We start from the raw sequence: 21,068 nt of genomic DNA, 5'->3' as shown, positions 1-21,068 counted from the left end.
GAGGATAAAGTCACTACCAAACAACGACATTTTGCCAAATCTGAGACTTGGTGAAGCTCCATTAGGTCATTAAATTCATAAAAATGATCCTACAGATTAGCATTTCCATCGAACGCCTGCATGTCGAGCATCCTGAATCCTGGTGGGAGTGGAGCGGCTATCACTTCAGGAGAGAAGGGGTACGCAGATGTGACCTGCCCTTGCTCATTTGGCTGAGCTCTTAGTCTGTCTAGAGCTCGCTGTAGCTCTTCAATTTGTGGCAATGTAGCCACTTGAGGATTACTTTCACCCATGCGAGTTTGAGCCTCACGATTACGCTTGAGAAAAATCTGGAGGTCAGGTGCCTCTTCTCCTCGACCAACAGTTTCAGCCACTCTCGACACACACTGGCTAGAGGCGTGTGATGGTGATGAATGGTGCAGGGTATTTTCACGACCTTCGCGATGGTAAGAACCGCCCAGCGAAGTGTGGGAACCTCTCGTACGATGACAATCTAGATCGTTTTGTTGGCGGTGATAAGAATCCCCCGCCCAAAACTTTTATGGGAGTGAACCTGTGACGTGGCATGGGAAAACTCGGGCTGCATCCTTTCACAGAGTCTTAACGAGACTGGTATTCTGCTTGGGACACGGTCGGAGTTTGCTGGCCCTTTGGAGCCCATTGGCCCCTTTTTTGTCGCTTGCTTCCCCTTTCGTCGATGCACTGCAGTGCTCGCGGCACGGGCTATTGCCCTTTGCCGTGCTTTCGCGTGACCTGCAGGCGTTTTTGGCAGTTGTACCGCCCCAGCTGACGTGGATGGCACGCTTGATCCAAAATGTCTGGAGAGTATTGCCGAACCTCTCCAGGTAGCTTCTAATGACAGGGTCCAATTGTGAGCTTGAAAGGATATCCCCTGCAGCATTTTGCAGGACAGAAGGTATTCTGGAAGAGGTATCCCCTTGGACTTAGGGAATCCCCTTAGCGCCCTGGATGGTTTGCTCAGGTTCAGGTTGGCGGGCCATTTGTTGTTTTAGGACTGGTAAGTTAGAGATCCTCCTGATAAAGGATGATTACTAAATCAGGCCCCTCCTTCTAGCGCCAAACTGTTGATGCGTGATTTTTCAACAACGAAATGTACGTGTGAAATGTTGAGTTGGCCTAGAAGACACACGTGAATATAAAGGAAATTGAGAGTAAATGCTATGGAAACAGCATTTAAAGTGGTTTTGATGCTAAGGTAGCAAGTCCTACGTCCACTGATGTTTTATTAATGATAGGGGTCAGGTCGCATTAGCGGACTGACTTACCAATGATAGTATAAGCGAGTGAATGCTATAAATTATATAGAGAGAGAGAGTAATTAATCAAGAGTAAAAATGTGCGAATCCCTTGAATGAGAGAGAAGCACCCAATTTATAGTGGGATACATTGAGAAAAATGATTACTGGATCTTTGAGTTGGTGGGATTATCTGTGCAAATCCTTCTTTATGTCACATTGCCCACCTTTTAGAGTGATTTGCGCGATTTGGAGCAGGGATTGGACACGTGGAACCACCACAGCTCTTGGCTGGCCTGACGCGCGCCTACTCTTCTGACAGAAGTAGGCTACGGGTGTACCCATGTTCTGACTTTTGCAGGCTAATTGGACCTTACGTTAGCCCTATATTTTTCGGGCATAACAGAACTAAAAACTTGTTGATGAATGAAACTAACGGCCTATTTTTTTTTATTTTTTTCACATCTAAAGACTTAGAAAAAGTTTGTCATCTCATATTGACTAGCAAATGAGCTTGAGATTTAGTTTATAGAGCTTGCGTCTCTTTAACCAAGTAAATGCATTTTGGGAGAAAAACATTTTTGTGGAGCCTAAAACAATATGTGCGAGCCTGAGCTTGAAAGTAATTTTTTTATATTTAGATATTTATTTATTGTTTTGATAACCACGCATATCACTATGTTTGGAATGCCTTTTTTAAGAAGAGCTTATAAGAGTATAGTTTCATGAAAATTTGTTAGTTGTTCAATTAGGAAAATGTAAAAGAGCTTTTGAGTATTGAATTACAAAAAAAATGACTTTAATATAAAAGAATCGATAAGTCAAATTTATAAAATAGCATACAGATCTTTTTTAAACTTAAACATTTTGAATAAACTCAAAAAGAGCGGATGGAAGCTTCTTCAATAGCCTAAAAGAATTTCAAAAGTGTTTATAACTTTAATAAACTCTTTCTATTAGTAGATAAATCCAATCAAACAAGCTCATAGAAGTAGACAAATTACCTTAATGTCAAAAGTTTTATTAGCTATCGTTAAATGAGTTCTCCAGAATATCCTTATTAATTTCTTTAACCATATACAGTAAAATCGCTCTATAGTGATACTCTACATAGGAATAACCTTTATGTAGTCATAAAAAATTTTAGTTCCAACTTGGGTTTTAGGAATTGTTAGTGTTTTTGTACCTTATCACCCTGTTTTTAGTCTTGCACTATTTTTTTCTTTCTACCATTGTGGGTACACTTGCTAAAAATGAACACCTTCACAAGTGTGAGCACTTTAGCATGTGTATCCTCACAACGAATTTGGCAGATTTTTCCCTCAATCATACTTCACGTACTCATTTTACTTTTTGGACAATATTATTCCTTATTGATATTCTATTTGTTTCTTTTACACTTGTCCACCTTTTATTTACTGTGTGAGAAAAGGAATATTGCTTTTGTCTATGGTCCCAAATTTCTTATGCAAAGAGAAAAACACAAAAGTTATCTTTTAACTTTTTTGTACCCCAACCCTTGATGCATTAATCTCTTCATATTCACTCATTTCTAGCGCTTTTCTTCAAGGAATCTGATTACATTTGTTTTCCTCTCTGAATATTCTCCGAGGTTCTCATTTTTTTTGTTAAGGTTTCTTACTATGTTTTGGGAGGCTTACAATTACCATCCTTACTTGTCCTTGTGTGAGATCTTTGGATGATATTTCTATTATGACGAGAGCTTGTGTGTAAGCTGCTGTCTTGTCTTCATTATTGAATCTTGAGAGGAGCTCTTCTTCAACATGATGGTGTTGTGTTCATAAAGCTTGCTATGAGGACTTGAAGTTCAACCAAATATGATAGAGTTGTGTAGAAAACAGGGAGTTTTTTACAACTTTGGTTATCTTGCTTTGTATTTGAACTCATAAGTATTTCATAGTGAATTTGCTTCCTCTAAACGTGGTCCCATGGATGTAGGCTTGATGTCGAACCATGTAAAAATGAGCGTGTTCTTTACTTGCTTTGATGTATGTTTTAATTATCTCACAACTCATTTGCACTAAATATTGAACAAGCAACCCAATCTGCATAAATTTTAAACACTTGGTAATCCTTTAAAACTTTCATTTGGTATTAGAGCTTGTTCTGAAGAGTTATTTCAGTTGATCCTTGCTTGTTTGTCAAACTAATCTGAGTTTGTGCTTGTCTATGCTGTCTTTCGTTTCATGTCTAGTTAAGCAGATCTACTCATTCTGATCTGTGTGATCACCATGTTCGGTGTGATCACCATGTTCGGTGTGACCACATTTGTTGTCCTATCACCATGAGTTTCTTTAGTGAAGGTGGATCTATTCATAGACCACCATTGTTGCAGGGAACTAGCTTTTCCTTCTGGAGACCTAGGATGAAAGCCTTTTTAAAATCTATTGATGAAAGGGCTTGGAATGCTTGTGTCGTTGGTTGGAAAGAACCACAAGTTGTGACTGAAAAAGGTGGTAGCAAGGAAAAACCCCTTGATCAATGGACCAAAGCTAAATTGGAAGAGTCTAATTTCAACTCTAAAGCTTTCCATGCACTCTTTAATGTTGTCAGTATTGGCCAAATAAAAAATATAGGCAACTGTGAAATGGCTAAAGACACATGGGACGGAGAAGGAACTGATACGGTTAAAAAGAGCAAACTTAGGAGACTGATTACTGATTATGAAAATCTTTTTATGCATGATGGTGAGTCTATCATTGATTTTCATGGTCGATTGTGTGATATCACGAATCAATGCTTTACTTTGGGTAAGATCTATACTGATGCTGAACTTGTTAGGAAAGTTTTGTGTTCTTTACCTATAAAGTTCATTTCCAAAGCAACCTCTATCGAAGTATGCCGAAACCTGGATGAACTCATTGGATCACTTCAGACATTTGAACTCAATCTAAACGATGGGAGAAGTAACCAGGAAAGGGTCTCGATCTAAAACATAAGGTAACATCTGAACCTCTTGTTAGTATTGTTTCTAGTGAATGTGAGGAAGATGAGTGTGTTTTGCTTACAAAAAATTTTGCTAAATTCTTGAAAAAGAATACGAGAAAGCCTAAATTGAGCAAAAAAGGTAAACAACCTTTTATTAAAAAATCAATTGACCAAGTTGGTCAAGGTGCCTTCTTGATACGACTTTCAAGAGATAATGACAAGAAAAACAAAGGCATCAGGTGTTATCAATGTGAAGGGTATGGACACTTTCAGTCAGAGTGTGTGAACACTCTAAAGAAAAAGGGAAAAGCCATGGCTGCCACTCTAAGTGAAAGTGATGACAGTGAAAGTGGATGTGATGACACGAATGAGGATGAGAATTTCCTGGCCTTTACGGCTAACTAAGAAGACAGTAGGAGTGTGTCCTCAGATGACTCAAGTGATGTTTATAAATAACAGCAAGAGGCTTATGACAAGATGTATGAGTCATGGGTGAAAGCCATCAAGAAGATCAAATCTCTTGAATCCGAAAGCTGCACCTTAACTGAAGATGAAAAAGTGTTGAATGATAAGTTGAATGCCTAAATCAAGGAACTCCTATTAAATCAAGCTTTAAATGAACTAACTNCGAGTTCTTGGAGGAAGGCGGCGTTGGAAGAAATATTGAACTCAAGGAAGAGTTCGAAGAGCCAAGAACCGAGATTGCTGAAGATGGAACGTCCACTCAGCGAACCTCAGTATCAGATACTATGGTTCCAGTACGAAAGTCTTCTAGAATGTCGAAACCTCCAGAGAGATATGGGTTCCTACATGAGCAAGATTTTGAATCTTACTTAGTGGGAGTAGATGATCATGGTGATGATCCTAGAAGCTACGAAGAAGCAATACTGGATAGAGATTCAGGAAAATGGCTGGAAGCGATGGATTCTGAGATAGAATCAATGCATGCCAATCAAGTATGGTCGCTTGTGGATCCACCTGAGGGAATAGTTCCTATAGGTTGTAAATGGGTCTACAAGAGAAAAGTTGGCAAGGATGGGGAGGTAGAGACCTTCAAAGCTCGACTGGTGGCGAAAGGTTATACTCAGAAACAAGGATTGGATTATGAGGAAACCTTCTCGCCTGTAGCTATGATTAAATCCATCCGTATAATGCTAGCCATCGCAGCATACCATGATTATGAAATTTGGCAGATGGATGTCAAAACAGCTTTCCTCAATGGGTTTATTGAGGAAAACATCTATATGGAACAACCGATAGGTTTTGTATCCTCTGCTGAAAGACATAAGGTATGCAAATTGCATCGATCCATTTATGGATTGAAGCAAGCTTCAAGAAGCTGGAACATTCGATTTGACGACATAATCAAATCGTTTGGTTTTGTCAAGAATCCGGATGAGCCCTGTGTATACAAATGGGTTAAAGATCATGCCATCACGTTTCTCATATTATATGTAGATGACATACTTTTGATGGGAAATGATATAGGCATGATGACAGAGGTTAAGGTTTGGTTGTCCAAAACCTTCTCGATGAAAGACTTAGGAGAAGCGACATATGTCCTTGGCATTCGTGTCTATAGAGATAGAACGAAAAGGGTAATTGGATTATCCCAAAAATTGTACATAGAGAAAATGCTAAAAAGATTTAGCATGGAGAACTCTAAGAGAGGTCTTTTGCCCTTCACTCATGGTCTTCATCTTTCTAAGGAGATGGGTCCAAAGACCGATGAAGAGCGACAGCGGATGCGTAATGTGCCTTATGCGTCTGCCGTAGGTAGCTTAATGTACGCAATGCTATGTACAAGACCTGATATAGCTTATGCTGTAAGTGTTACGAGCAGATATCAGTCAAACCCAGGGGAGAAACATTGGTCGGTTGTAAAATCGATCCTTAAGTACTTGAGAAGAACTAAGGATCTAGTTCTGAGTTATGGATGTTCCGAGTTAAACATTCAAGGATACTCAGATTCTGATTTCCAATCAGATATTGATGATAGAAAGTCTACGTCGGGGTACATTTTTATATGTAATGGAGGTGCTGTTAGTTGGAAAAGTTCCAAACAAACAACCACAGCTGACTCCACTACAGAAGCTGAATACATTGCTGCTTCGGAAGCAGCGAAGGAGGCTGTTTGGATGCGAAAGTTCGTAATTGAACTTGGTGTGGTTCCGAACATGGCTTACCCGATAAGCATGTTCTGTGACAATACTGGAGCTATTGCACAGGCAAAGGAACCAAGGGCACACCAAAAATCCAAACACATTCAGCGTAAGTATCACATTTTGAGAGAATTCGTTGGAGCTGGAGAGATTTTGATTCTGAAGACTCCTTCAGCAGAAAATGTAGCTGATCCACTGACTAAGGCGATGACACTGAAGCAATTGGACCATCATCTTGAGAAGATGGGTATGAGATACAACATCGAATGGCTTTAGTGCAAGTGGGAGTTTGTTAGTGTATATTAGTGTATGCCCTAGAAACCATTCGTGTTGTCGGTTTCAGAGCATTTTGTCTTGTATCTATATATATCATAAATAATAGAAGAAAGAGTTCTTCAATTCATATATGTAAATTGCTTCCTTTATTCAGTCATGCATTTAAAATAAAGTATCTATATGAATATTCCAGATGATTCATTTAATCGGTAAATTAATTATCAAAAAGGGTTCCCAACGGAAGCAATATAATTTGGGCAACTATATTGCATAGTAAGCATATTGGATGCTTCCGAAAGATATCATGAGTTCATTAGTATGGATTTGCGGTTGGTGAACTGTTTTTCAAATGTGATTGAATAACAACAAATCACTTGGAAAAGCATGTAGTCAATGATTTATCGTTTGGTTATATCAGTGCACGATGTAGTCCTTTGACCTGAGACATTGTAGTCGGATCCGATACGGATGCATATGGTTCATACGGTGTATAAGCACGAGACTAATCATGTTTCGTACAATAAAGCCTATTTGGTCATGCGTTTTTCATATGTAGAAATGAACGATGGTCAAGAGAGGATCCATTGACTCGGAAATATAGGATTAGGAGTACCGCTGACTCTATCTGGATTCGAGTTCCTGGATGAACATTGATAAATGTTGGAAATCTAAATCTTTAGCTAGAGTCTATTATTAGTCATATGAAAGCAAGTTCATGATGAAGAGTTTCGGACATATTGATCGACGATTCGGTAGAAAATCAAGTTTAGGTTTTTGACGTTCCATGAATCCGTACTCGATCAGGATATATCAATGGAAGGACTTTACCTGCATGGTACATATGATCTGAAGTGGGTTCGATGAAGTATTTTTTCATCATGGTTTAGGGACTATGTCATTGGGCCTACGGACAAGTTTTCGGATTCATCCAGAACCGGCTCGTGGCTAATCCACGGTGGACCTACATGGTCACACCAATAGCCTTGAGAAGTTAGAGAAGGATGAGAGAGAGAAATGATTATCCGAAGAGGGCTAGCACCTTCCAATGGTAATGACGGGATTTCTATGGTAATAGTTACATAGAAAATTGTTTGTGACATTTTAAGGGTTAAAATGGTCAAGCAATAATTAATTATATTTAATTATTATATCTGAAAACGTTAAGATAAATGAGATGAACTAAAATAACCTTTTAATAGTTAAAGGGCAAAACGGTAAACTAATGGGTTGTTGATGTAAACAAGTTTAGTTTACATGGACCCTTGAATAATATTGATCATTCAAAGGGTGACATAATAAATACTTGGGCTCCTGATAGGCTTTTCGCAAGTGTACGAAATCGTGCAAGTAGTAAAACTCGAGTAAACGAGTGTCGAATCCCAAGGGAACTACCTACCAAGTACCAGACTATTATATTCTATTGCTATTTGATTAAACTGAAATTTAAGAATGAATTTAATGAAAAAGTAAATAAACTAAAAACTAAAAATTAAGTACTAACATAAAGGCAGAATTTGTAAACACTTTGGAGTAAAAATCAATATGACTAAACCTAAGGCATAGATTTCGCACCAATTTAATCCTATGTATTGACATTTGTTGTTAACCTAATTAAGCGTATTCTAAAAGCCAAATCCCCTAATATTCCACTAACTCTCTCTCGAGCAATTAGCAAATTAACCCTTAAGCAACAGCCCAAGTTATCTCTAAGTTGGATTTAGGAGCTAAGAGATCATTAAGTTCTATGGGATTTCCCGGAGCCTCACAGATCGCGGTAACCTATCTCTAGCGTTCGCTCAATCTATGGTTTTATTACCTAAAGCAAATTAGGTTTCATCTCTCGATCTCAACCCAATCCATGATATCATTCAACTCTCGGGCCCTTGAGAATTGAAAGCATTACACACGATAATAAAACTTAGAATTCATGCTCAATACAGAATCAACATCAACATCAATACATGTTCATAAATTGGGCTACATCTGTAGCCCTAGAAAAGAGAATTAGTTCATAATGAAAATAATACAATCCATCATTCTATTCAATAACATCAGTCTAAGAAAGAAAAAGATAAACTTCTCTAATCGGTGAACGAGAGCTCTTCGGATCCCAATCTCCAACTTGGTAGCCATCTTCTTCCTCTCAAAAGTCCCCCTCTTAGTTTCTTAAAACTCTCTTTTATATCCCTGGGATTCTTTTTTCATGCTTAGGAAAAATATTAGAAACTTAACCCCTTCAGATTCAGATTAGGGTAGTGAATTAACACAAACCCGTGACCCATCGCCGCGGCGGTAAGAATGGTCGTCGCGATGATCGTTCTTTACGTCCAAGGCATCCATAATCTTCAGAATTTGCACAAGTAATAAACACAAACATTGTAGCTCTCTGAATAAGCTTTCCAACGCCACTAGAATCGTCAAATTCTGATTTCTACAGCTCAAGTTATGACAGAAACATCGAAGCATACTCATGATAAAGGATTTCCAGATTTTTTGTAATATTTTCGACGTGCCACAACTTCCTCATTTGGACCCTGATTCTTGTGCCGTTTGTTCCTTTGCGTTGTAAACCCTATCAACATCATTCTTTTCCCTTCAAAAACCTGTTTGAGCCTGAAAACACTCAAAATGCACCCGTGATCCCATAAATGGTAATTATGAAAGAAATAATCCAAATTCCACACTTTAAGCACATTTTTCCATAAATAGACCAATTAAATCACTAACAAAATATAAACATTCAAGCTCTTATCACAACCCCCAACCAGCTTTTTGCTAGTCCCTAGCAAAATAAGTGATAAAACAAGTCTCTAAGCTTGAACAAAAAACAACTAATTCAAAACCTCAATCTAAACTATCCTAAATCACTTTCGTAGATTGACACGATTGCATTTAGCATATGCAACAAGCCTTTAAACCCTTAGGTGGCCCTAGTTGGACGAGTTGTAGTCTCGTGAGGATTTCCAGCGATGATACCCACAAACATCCACACTAAACTTATCCTAAACTCCAAACGTAACAAAAACATAAACATAACAAGAACACACTAACAAAAAGTCTTGGATCAATTCATAAAGGTGTCTCAAAAATTGCATATATACAAAACAAATAGAATAATTAAAAATCACCTAAAACTCACAGACAATGCAAACATCAATTTCATTTTCGTTATCGACCCTAGAAAATTCATACAACCACAAACCATTAGTCTACAAACTCGGATGGTGTTATGCGCGACATTCATGAACAAAATTTTGATCTCAGTATCCGGGTTATGACTTATATGTGAATCATGGAATCAAACTCCATAGGCTCACTTTTCACATCACTCTCCACTAATGTAGAATTTCACATCACTTGGGATCAATAGGTCTTTGTAAAGGTTGTAACTTTAGGCCAGGGTATGGGTTCCAAGAAAATGATATGGAAAACAAAGTAAGAGACTCAATTTTCCTCATACAACTCCAAAATCAAGTCTAACTCCACTTCTTCTCAACCACCAACCAGTGTGTCCATTAATTTACAACCCTCAAACTTAATTTTTTTTTTTTCATACCATAAATGCGCGAGGGAGATGCGTCTAAGGTGTACATGACATTGTTATACCAGAGATTGCCAAATACTGCTAGGCAGTTTTTAAAGCGGGTTCTGGTTTCCAACCGAAATCCCTTAAACTAGGCAAAAGATTTTTTTTTTTCTTGAATCAATAAGAAAGCTGAAACATGCACACATGCACATCCCCACTGATTTTTACCAACACTCCACAACCCCCAACCAATTTCTTCGCACGCATGGGTTGTGACAACCACACTTTCTACCAAAACTCGTAATAAGCTTGAAGAACAATAAAGTCTCTTAATGATAAAACGGGTAGGACTGTGTTTTAGGCTAAAAATCAGGATAGGGTAGACATTAAGTTCAAAGAACGAAAAACAAGGCTAAATTGTGTTTAAAGGGCTCAACGGGCTAACTAGCGATGACAACAACAAGGGTTGGCTTGAAAGGCTCAATCGGTCCAAAAATAGCCTAAATCATTTCCTAAATGATGTGAACTCTAGGATTTCGCCTTGAGTGATTATCAAATGAGTTCTAGAGTTTGTTGAAATCCCAATAAAGTTCATGAAAACTTCATACATAACACGTCTCTAAGTAGGTGACTGAACCACTTTCAATCCACAGTTCACTAGGGTCTCAACTTCATGTCATTAATATTCACACACATCCGTAAGCAAAGGTAAAAATTAATGTCCACCGTTAGTTCTATGTTATTGCATTCACATTCCTATCATAGACATATGACTTCATCCAAGAGACAAGAATAAAACTCATAACCTAAAATGAAAGAATAAATAAAACAAAAAAAAAATGCTCTCTAAATCCATAAAAAAACAAATTCTGCTCAATTTAAGTTTCTTAAATTCCTATCCCCAACCAGTAAAATCAACATTGTCCCCAATGTTAAGCGTAAGAGTAAAAGAAAGAAAACGTTACCGCATTCCTCCACAAGATAAAGCCGTCCAGTCGTATACACCAGTCGTTCCATCAAAACAAAAAAACCACTAAACAGACCGTGTCGGCCATCACAATTATGCAGAATATAAGAGTAAATAACAAGAGCATGAATACATACAAACAAAACGAAAACAAACAAAAAAGTATATGAAAAGTTCACAAAGACTCAGAGTACACAAAGTAGTCATAATAAAAGTACATCAAAATAGAAAAATAAAAGCGACCAAAACAAATTGCATGGACAACGTTAATGAAAATCTACTCCTCCATACTGTCCTCAGAATCCTCCTCAGGAGCATCACCGTGCTCCTCATCTGCCGGGTACACAAAATCAGTCCATTCACACCCCGGTGCTTCTATCCCAGCATGAGCAAGTTGCAATCTTTGCATCTCATGTTGCACCCTCATTTGCCCACTCATCCATGTCATCCAAGCCTCTTGACGATTCTGTTGCTGCTTCAACTTTTTGACATCTTCATTCAGCTTTAATAATTGATCTTTTTGGGAAAGCTTCGATGATGAAGATGCCTTGGTCTTGGGTACCTCTACTCTGCCCCCACTGGTTAGATTTTGCAGAAACTGCACTGTAAGACACACTCCTTACAGAATAAAAACCTCTTCAGCGTTCAATGGCACTTCCGCTTGTGTACATAATGCAGTGATTAGGTGAGGAAAATAAAATCCCATCTTGGTACGCTTTGCTGAATGGGTAATCTCATGAAAAATAATTTCACCCACATTCATCCTCATCTTCTGGCAGATAGCATACATTAGGATCGCCCTAGCTTTACTAACAGTGCTCATGTGCTTGGATGGCATCAATCGAGAGCAAACAAAATATAACCACATGCTCGAAATTGAGTCCAAGAACTTACTTTCAAAACGGATGTGCTCCCCAGCCGCAATAAACCATGTAGCTCTTCCTTCAGACAACAAGTTTATTACTGTGTCAAAATCCACTTGTTGCTTGAATGCAGCATATGCATCATCATCGAACTCAACTTGCGGAAGCCCATAAAATTCATTGATCGCCGCTGCACTCAACACGATCTCTTTACCTCTTACCATTGTCCTTCCGTCAACGCTATCAGGAGCGTTGGCATAAAACTCCTTTACCATAGAGGCAACAGCCGGCGCCGGAGGCTCTTTGCAAAAATTTTCCCAACCTAGAGCTTGAATCACATCAGTTATTGCCTTGCAAGCTTCTGTAAACACCAGCCCTCTTTCTTCAATAAATCGCCCAGGTTGCTTTGCAAAATTTTCATACCTTTCCTGAACAGCCTGACTAACAAACTGGGTATCACTGGAGGCCTGCCCTTTACCTTTTTCTCTCCTATCACTTCCAGGCTTTCTTTTGGGTGCCATTATCACTATGTCGAACTCAACCCCAAATACTCAGTCAAAATACTAACACTGCTCAACGAAAATTAACTCACTCCCACAAATAGCAATTGCCCTTCTTCAATCAAACACAGTCACAGAGATAAACACTCCCACGAAAATCACCAAATCTCTAGCAATATTCACAACCATCCACACTTCCACACAACTCAGATCAATGGATTCCACCCTTCCACACTCAAAATTTCAATGCAAAATGGTTGAGAAACACTAACTTGAAACTTGTTCTGTCCAAATACGCCTTGAATTGAAATGGATTAGATGAAATTTCGAAAATCCCCAAATCTTTTTTGAAACCCTAACCTTGATTTTTCGCAATTTCTCCTCTTGTTTCTTTAATCTGCGAAATGGGATGGAAGGAGGAATGTGTTAGTGATCAATGGAGTAAGGAAAAGGAATGATTTGAACCAAAAATTGGTGGAGAGAAACTGTGAGGGAGAGAAGCTTGTAATGAAAAGTGATGAAAATAGAAGAAGAAAACTGCTAATTTAAACGCACTATTCTGTTTCCTGGTGTGATCGCTGCGGCGATAGTTATTGTAAGTCACGCTCACTGCAGCAATGGAAATCGTTGCTACGGCGAGCGTGGTTAATTGCAGATGTCGTCTGCTGTGCGTGTAAGTCACGCTCGCTGTAGTGATGAAATGTATCACCGCGGTGAGCGTGATCAGTCTTCCAGAAAAAGTTCCTTGCGTTCGTTTTATCACTCACCTGAAAAACAGTCCGAAATTCTGAATCAACAAATTAACAATTTGTAAAACCCCTCCCTGGCCAGGTATTTCCTAAGTATCCCTTGGCCATTGAGAACCTAGAAAACGCACGCCTAGGAAAGAAGTTTATTTTAAAATCCTATTCAAAGAATAAACTTGTAGTTTAAAACATATATATAGATATATGTGTTTATTTTTTTTTTTCTTAACCATAATAAGTTCATTGTATAATAAAAAAATATAGTTTCCTTTTTTGGAGTAAATTATGAAATCCATAGTAATACTTACTAGAACATACACACTTTTATTATCTGTGCCCTTACTTCAGAATAATACTGGGGCTACGGACGTTTCTAGAATGGCCACCATATGTGCTCATAGGGTTCTCACTATCAAGATTTGAAACACTTGATACCCTCATCACGGTTCTACCATTCTAAGGATATATATCAATACATATTGCAATAATAATGATTTACGCGATATAGAATAAAATGCCTTTTATTGATTAATGAACATTATTACAAAGAGTCAATTCTACAATAATTGATTGGCTCTAGGGCATCTACTCTAACAAATGGCACTTCAGCATGCTTACACAATTCAATAATCATGTGTGGGAAGTAAAAACCAGTCTTGTTACGCTTTGCTGAATGGGTAATCTCATGAAAAATAATCTCACCCACATTCATCCTCATCTTGTGGTGGATAGCATACATCAAAATCACCTTAGCTTTGCTAATATTGCTCATGTGCTTTGAGGGCATCATTCTAGAGCACACAAAATACAACCACATACGCGAAGTTGAGTCTAAAAACTTACTTTCAAAACAGATGTGTTCCCCAGCCGCAATAAATCATGTAGCTTTCCCTTCTGTCAGAAAATTAACCACTACATCATAATTCGCTTCTTGCTTGTTTGCGGCATAGGCATCCTCGTCTATCTCAACTTACGGTAGCCCATAAAACTGATTAATAGCAGTTATTGTAAATACTACCTCTTTACCTCTTACCATTGTCCTCCCGTCAACGCTATCAGGAGCATTGGCATAGAACTCTTTTACCACAGAGGCAACAGTAGGAGCCGGGGGTTCTTTACAAATTATCTCCCAACCCAGAGCTTGAATTACATCAGTTATTCCCCCAAAATCTTTTGTAAACACCGGCCCTCTTTCTTCAATAAATCCACCCGGTTTCTTTGAAAAATTCTCATATCTTTCCTGGGCAGCCTGACTAACAAACCAGATATCACTGGAGGCTTGCCCTTTTCCTTTTTCTCTGCTATCACTTCCTGGCTTTCTTTTGGGTGCCATTATCACTGTTTCTTACTTAATCCAAACAAACAATTAAACCACTCTCAATACCCAACGAAAATCACTACACTCCCACAAAACTATAACTTCTCTTCTTCAATCAAGCAACAACCACGAAAATAACCACAGGCTCCCACGAAATTCAAATCAATCTCTCCCAATCTTCAACAACCAACAAAAATCATTCCACACTCCCACGCAATTCAAATCAATGGATTCCAATCTTCAACAGTCAAAATTACAATGCAAAATGGGTGGGACACACTTACTTGAGCCTTATTCTGTCCAAATGTGCCTTGAATTGGTATGGATCAGCTCAATTTTTGAAAAACCCCCAAATTCTCCCTTTGGAACCCTAACTTTGATTGTAACAACTACTTTCTTCTACCATATTCATAATATAGATTAATAAAAAGACAGCATAATTATCACAACAGTTGGGCCCAATTTTTTTTTCTTTACTTAATAATTACATTATTTATAAAGTACAACATCATTTGTACAAAAGACTGTCAAAAACGAAAACAGTGGACAGTGCAGCCAAGTCTCCCCGCTGCCGACGTCCCTCTGACCAGGTCCTCACCTATGTATTGTACAACAAAGAAAACAAGGAGTGAGCACAAAGATGCCCAGTAAGTAAAAATCTCTACTCTATCATCCCCGCATTACTCATCAATTCTTTGTACTCTTATCATTTTTTTTTTTCTAATTCAAAAATCTCATTTCTTTCTTCTTTTCTTTTTCTCAATCTCATTCCGTCTCATGGCGGGAGACGCTCTCTCTCATAGCAGTTTACATGCATTCTGCTCTCTCATGGCGGAGACCGCTTTTCTCATAACGTTCACATGCATTCGGCTCTCTTGGCGGAGACCGCTTTTTCTCATAACGGGTCACATGCATTCCGCTCTTCATGGCGGAGACCGCTCTTTTCATAACGGTTCACATGAGGGTAATCTACACTCACGAGTTCCCCATCGCACAACCTATTTTCTTTCTTTTTGTAGCACTTATAATCATTTTATCCTCTAGTGCTAGTTCTTTCTTTCTCTTTATTCTAAGAGAATTGGTTCTTTTCTTTATCTCTATTCATAGAGTGTTTCTTTCTCATTTCTCATGTGATTACTCAATCAAACATATGCATATGGATGGCTCATGCCTAAAATCTTTCATATGCATTCATGACATGCAAATATGCTATGTTGCTAAAGTAAGGGTCTCTACTTCTACTCATGCTTCTTTAGGCATTCATCAAACAATATGTGTGCATACCTAAACTCTATTCTAACTTTAATTATACTTTTTTCTTAATCATCCAAAATAGGAGTTCAACTCCTTTAAAACATCATACAACCTGCAAGGGAAAAAATATTTCAAATATTCTCTCAAAACTTTCTAATTCTATCCACACTTCTACCCAACTTAACAACACAAGCCACCCTTCATGGTGGAAATTCTTCATATAACAACATTGAATCATCAACTCATTTCAAACATAGAAATTCAAGCATCAAGCACATATCTAAAAATCTCTACACAATTCAATCAAGTAAATCACAACTTAGGTGAATTTAATTACCTTGGACACAAGTAGAAACCACTTAATCTGTCTACTCTGATGGCTTGATACTGCTCTTAAACCTTCAATACAAAACTTATAAGGATCTTACTCTTTCAACAATAAAAATTACTTCTAGAGTAAGGGTTCTCACCTTTTAGTGCTTAGGATCAACTTGTAACAATTTCTAGTCAAAAGCTCTTAAAGATCCTTAGAAATGAATGAAAATTTGAGAGAAATAAGGGATGAAAGAGGCGGGGGGTGAAGAAGCAAATGAAAGGGTTTCTAAAGCTAAACCCTTAATATCTCATATTTCTCCACTCTTTCCCAAAATACCCTTACTCCTTCTTTGAAATTCCATCTAGGACCTTTCATAATTTGCAAACACAACCCCAAACACACTTTTCTCTGCTTCACCCTGTGCCACAGTAAACACTCTGGCATCGCCGGTACTTCCTGAACCCTGGGTGGTTGGTGGAAGAGGAGCTTTACAATCTCTCATCATGTGCCCTGGCTGTCGGCACCTATAGCACACTCTCTGATCCCTCAGACACTCTCCGGGTGATTTTCCCACATTTAGGGCAAGGAGGAAACCCCTCTGTCCGAGGTTTTATCTTCCACTCTTTTCTATTCTGTTTTACGGAAACTTCTTCTTCTGGTTCTTCATTTCTTGCCTCTTACACCTCATGCTTCTCTCTCTGGGGAGCAGAGGGTAGCCCTTCGGTCTCCTGTCGAGGATCCTACGGGGAAGATTTTATTCTAAAAAATCTCGCCTTCATTGCCCGCCTCAAGGCCTCACTGTAATTCTGAGGAGGGTTGGAGCTTTTCATAATATCCGGGCTATCTCCGGCTTCAATCCATGCACAAACTTATCTCTTCTCAAGGCCGGAGTACATAACTATTCCCGGTGCAAACCTTGCAAGAGCGTTGAATTTCACTGAGTACTCTTTCACAGCGCTTGTCCCTTGCTGTAGACTGATAAATTCTTGGACCTTCTCATGAACTTTGTCCTCGTTCTATACTCAGCCTCAAACTCTTGCCTAAATTCTCCCCACGTCATCACTGTCGTGTCATGAGTTTCTTCCATTAATTCCCACCAAATTCGGGCATCTCCCCGAAACAAGAAACTCGCATACCGGATCTTCTCCCGGTCTGACATGGGAATAAAACCTGGGCTCGTCTACTGACCCAAGCCACTCTTCTGCTATACTGGGTCTGTAGTACCCTTAAACTCTGAGGGTTGATGCTGACTAGAAAGACCGTAGATCGGTTCCACTCGTCGGTACTGGGGGAGGTACCGTTGCCCTCTTCGACAGGCGTAACTGGCGGTGTCTGTACGGGGGGTACAACTCTCCCCTGAGTTTTCGCCATAACTTGCTGTATAATTCCCGGATTCTAGCTTCATCCAAGGGAGGGGGCGTAGACTCTAGTGGGTTAGGAGGTCTCCTTCATTCACCACACCTTTACCGCGATTTCGATAACTCAGCCTCATCTACAAAATGATCAAACTAATGACAAGAGACAATTACTATAAGGAAAGAATACTCACACGGTCGGTTATAGGACGTCGTGGCGATGGAATAGTACACTGTTCAATCCCAAAATCTTTGCTCTGATACCAAAAATGTAAACTACTGAAAACTGTACAATGCATGCATAATAACAATAGAAAGTTGGGCCCAAAGTTTTCTTTTCATTACAAATCATGTGTCTTTATACATAAGAGTACTGTTTACAAAAATGTATTTTAAAAGACAAAAACAGGGGAAACAGTGTAGCTATTCCTCTTGTGCCGACGCCCCTCCGACCGCAACATCACCTAGAAACGCATCCACAAAGGAAAATAACGGGGTGAGCACAAAATAATGCTCAGTAAGAAAACTCTCTATCTGTCTGTCCCGTATGAATAACTCTTAATTCTTTCCTTATGCTATCTCTGATTCTATTTCTGTTTCTAATAACATCATGGCCTCATTTACCGGAGTACGGCCGGATGGCGTTCACACAGCACCATCCCATCTCTATGGCTATCGGGTGGAATTCACACAGTACCAACCGTTCTTAGTGACTACGAGTGAGGATCACAAAGCACCACTCGGTTCTTTCTAGCTATTGGGTGGAGATCACCTAGCGCCTACCCACCTCATGAATTTGGGTATACGATCACCAAGCATTTACCGTCTCTAGTCACTATCGGGTGATGGTCACAAAGCATCAACCCGTTCTACTAAATGTGGATGATGATCACAAAGCATCAACCTACTTATCTACATAAAGGGTAGCGGCACAAGCAATCTACCCATTTCTACTACTCCGGGTGACAATCACAAAGCATCGACCCATCACTCTAAGGGCTACTCGGATGATGATCACCAAGCATCAATCGATTCCCATAACGGTCGGGTGATGATCACAAAGCATCATCCATATACTAATCTTCTAATTCATTCTATTGTAGCATTTTTCAATGCTCTTTACTTTAGAGTATTTACCCACTAAGCTCTCTGCTCATAGGGTAATTGCATAAACTATTCATTACACTTTCTTAGATCACTTTTCATGTACAACTAGTGCCTATGGATGGTTCATCTTCACCAATGCAATTATGAGATGCAACATGCAATGTTGCAAGAATTAAGGTTCATTTCTCACACTCAAACCTCTATTAGGCATTTCATCAAACAACTCATGTGCACCTACAAAACTCCATCATAGCCATGATTCTAAAACTTTCTTAAACATCCAAAATGGGGAAAAACCTTCACAAAGCCACAAAACCTGCCATAGAAAACACTTCCAAAAAGGGAATACATATACCCCTTAAATTCCATCTCAACTACCTTGCCAAACCAAACAACCATTTCTCAAATTTGCAAGGTATAAACAATCACAAAGCAAGAAATCTCTATTTAATCCTTCATACATGCTATATTACATGCACATCAATACAACATCACTCCTATCAAAACCCTAATCAAGAAAATTCATAAATCTCAACTTGGGTTGGGTTTTACTTACTTGGTAAGGAGAGACTTCACAAACTCTTCCTTTCACTTGTTTAGCTTGACTTCTCCTAATCTTAACCAAAAGAATGAAAAACCTCAAACTTCAATATGGGTTAAAACTCCCAAATCACACAACTTAAGAAGAAATCCTACCTTAGGAAGCCTTAGGTTGCTTTTTACCCAAAATCCTTCAAAAGTCCCTTGGAAAACTTGATCAAAAGAAAGAGAAGTTGAGAGGAGAAGAATGGAGAGTAGTTTGAGAAGAAGAAATGAGGGGGTTTCTTTGATTAATTCCTTTTAATGAAATATTAACACACTCATTCCCATTTTGCCTTGTTCTACTTTGGGAATTCCACCATATCCTTTGATTCATTACAAACTCACCCCCATTCAACCTATTCTCCATGAAAAATCCTTACAATTAACTCCCCACTTTTCCTGCTAATTAGGGGTAGAAAGGTCAAATTGTCCCTAAGGAAGAAAATATCTAAAACTCAATCAACCTTTTATTCGGCCCGTCGCCGCGGCGAAGAAACCTCTGTCGCCGCGGAGAAACTGTCCAGGGAGTTCCCCTTGGTTTCAACACATCTTCGCCGCGGCGAAGCTTCTTCTTTGCCCCGGCGAAGAACGGCAGACTGAACTTCTTCTGTTTTCATCCAATTTTCAGGGCAAACATTCAACACAACACTCAAACAAATAATAACAACTCGATTAAGGGCAAAAGAGGAAACAATAACAACGTAACTCAAGCGGGGCGTTACACGTGATTAATCACTAGTCGCTTCTGTTCGTGTGCGAAACTCACGCTCGTTACGGTGATGGCTTTTACCGTCGCAGCGAGCGTGATGGTGCCATAACTCAACGGAACCAGATTGTTCCTTGAGTGTGTTGTGCCAATAACCTGACAAAGAAAAACAGAACATCTGAATTAATGAACTAAAAATAACGCAAAAACATAACACAAAAAAAATACTAAACAGAAGAAAAAAAAACAAAAAGTTACGAATAGAAATAAATAAATAAAAACCAAACGGAATCAAAATCTTAGGTTGCCTCCCAAAAAGCACTTGTTTAAAGTCTTAAGCTCGTCTCCTTTCTATCGTCAATTAGGATTGTGAAGAAGAATTGAAACCCTATTGTCTTCATTCCTATTCTAAATATAAGGTTTCAATCTTTGGTCGTTGACTTTGAATGTTCCCTTCGTCAGGTGGTGAAGCTCTATCGCCCCATGCGGAAACACGCGATGAATTATGAATGGGCCAGACCATCTTGAACATAATTTTCCCGGGAAAAGTTGTAGTCTTGAGTTAAACAATAGCACTTTGTTGCCCTCCTTGAATTCCTTGTTCACAATATGTTTATTGTGCCACTGCTTAGTCTTTTCTTTGTAGATTCGGGTATTCTCATACGTATTATTGCGAAACTCTTCCATCTCATTGAGTTGTAGTAATCGTTTTGCTCCTGTGGCTTGTAGATCAAAGTTCAGAAACTTCATTGCCCAATATGACCTATGCTCTAACTCTACTGGCAAGTGACTAGCTTTTCCATAAACCATCCTATAGGGCGACATTCCTATTGGTGTTTTGAATACCGTCCTATACGCCCATAATGCATCATCAAGCTTGATTGCCCAATCCTGATTGAAGAACTTTAGCGGTAGTCTTTGTCGAACCAAAATGACCACCAACTTCCATAGAATAACAATGACAAAGAATATTCATCATCTCTTCTTCTGGCACACATTTTCTTATCATTTGATCGGCGCAATGCTTGTACAAAAATGGATCCTCCCAAAAGTAGTACTTTAAATCTGTAAAAAATTTCTTTCGTCTCTGGGAGTTCATTCCAGGAGGCAATACTTTCTATGCCAAATAGTTAGCAATATCTGCAAACCACAACCCTTCTTGAATAGCAAACAATTGCTCATCCA

This window comes from Pistacia vera, unplaced genomic scaffold (assembly GCF_008641045.1).
Source record: "Pistacia vera cultivar Batoury unplaced genomic scaffold, PisVer_v2 Contig797, whole genome shotgun sequence".
Lineage (NCBI taxonomy): Eukaryota > Viridiplantae > Streptophyta > Magnoliopsida > Sapindales > Anacardiaceae > Pistacia > Pistacia vera.
The sequence above is the reverse complement of the archived record's forward strand: the minus strand, read 5'-3'. Positions refer to the sequence as shown.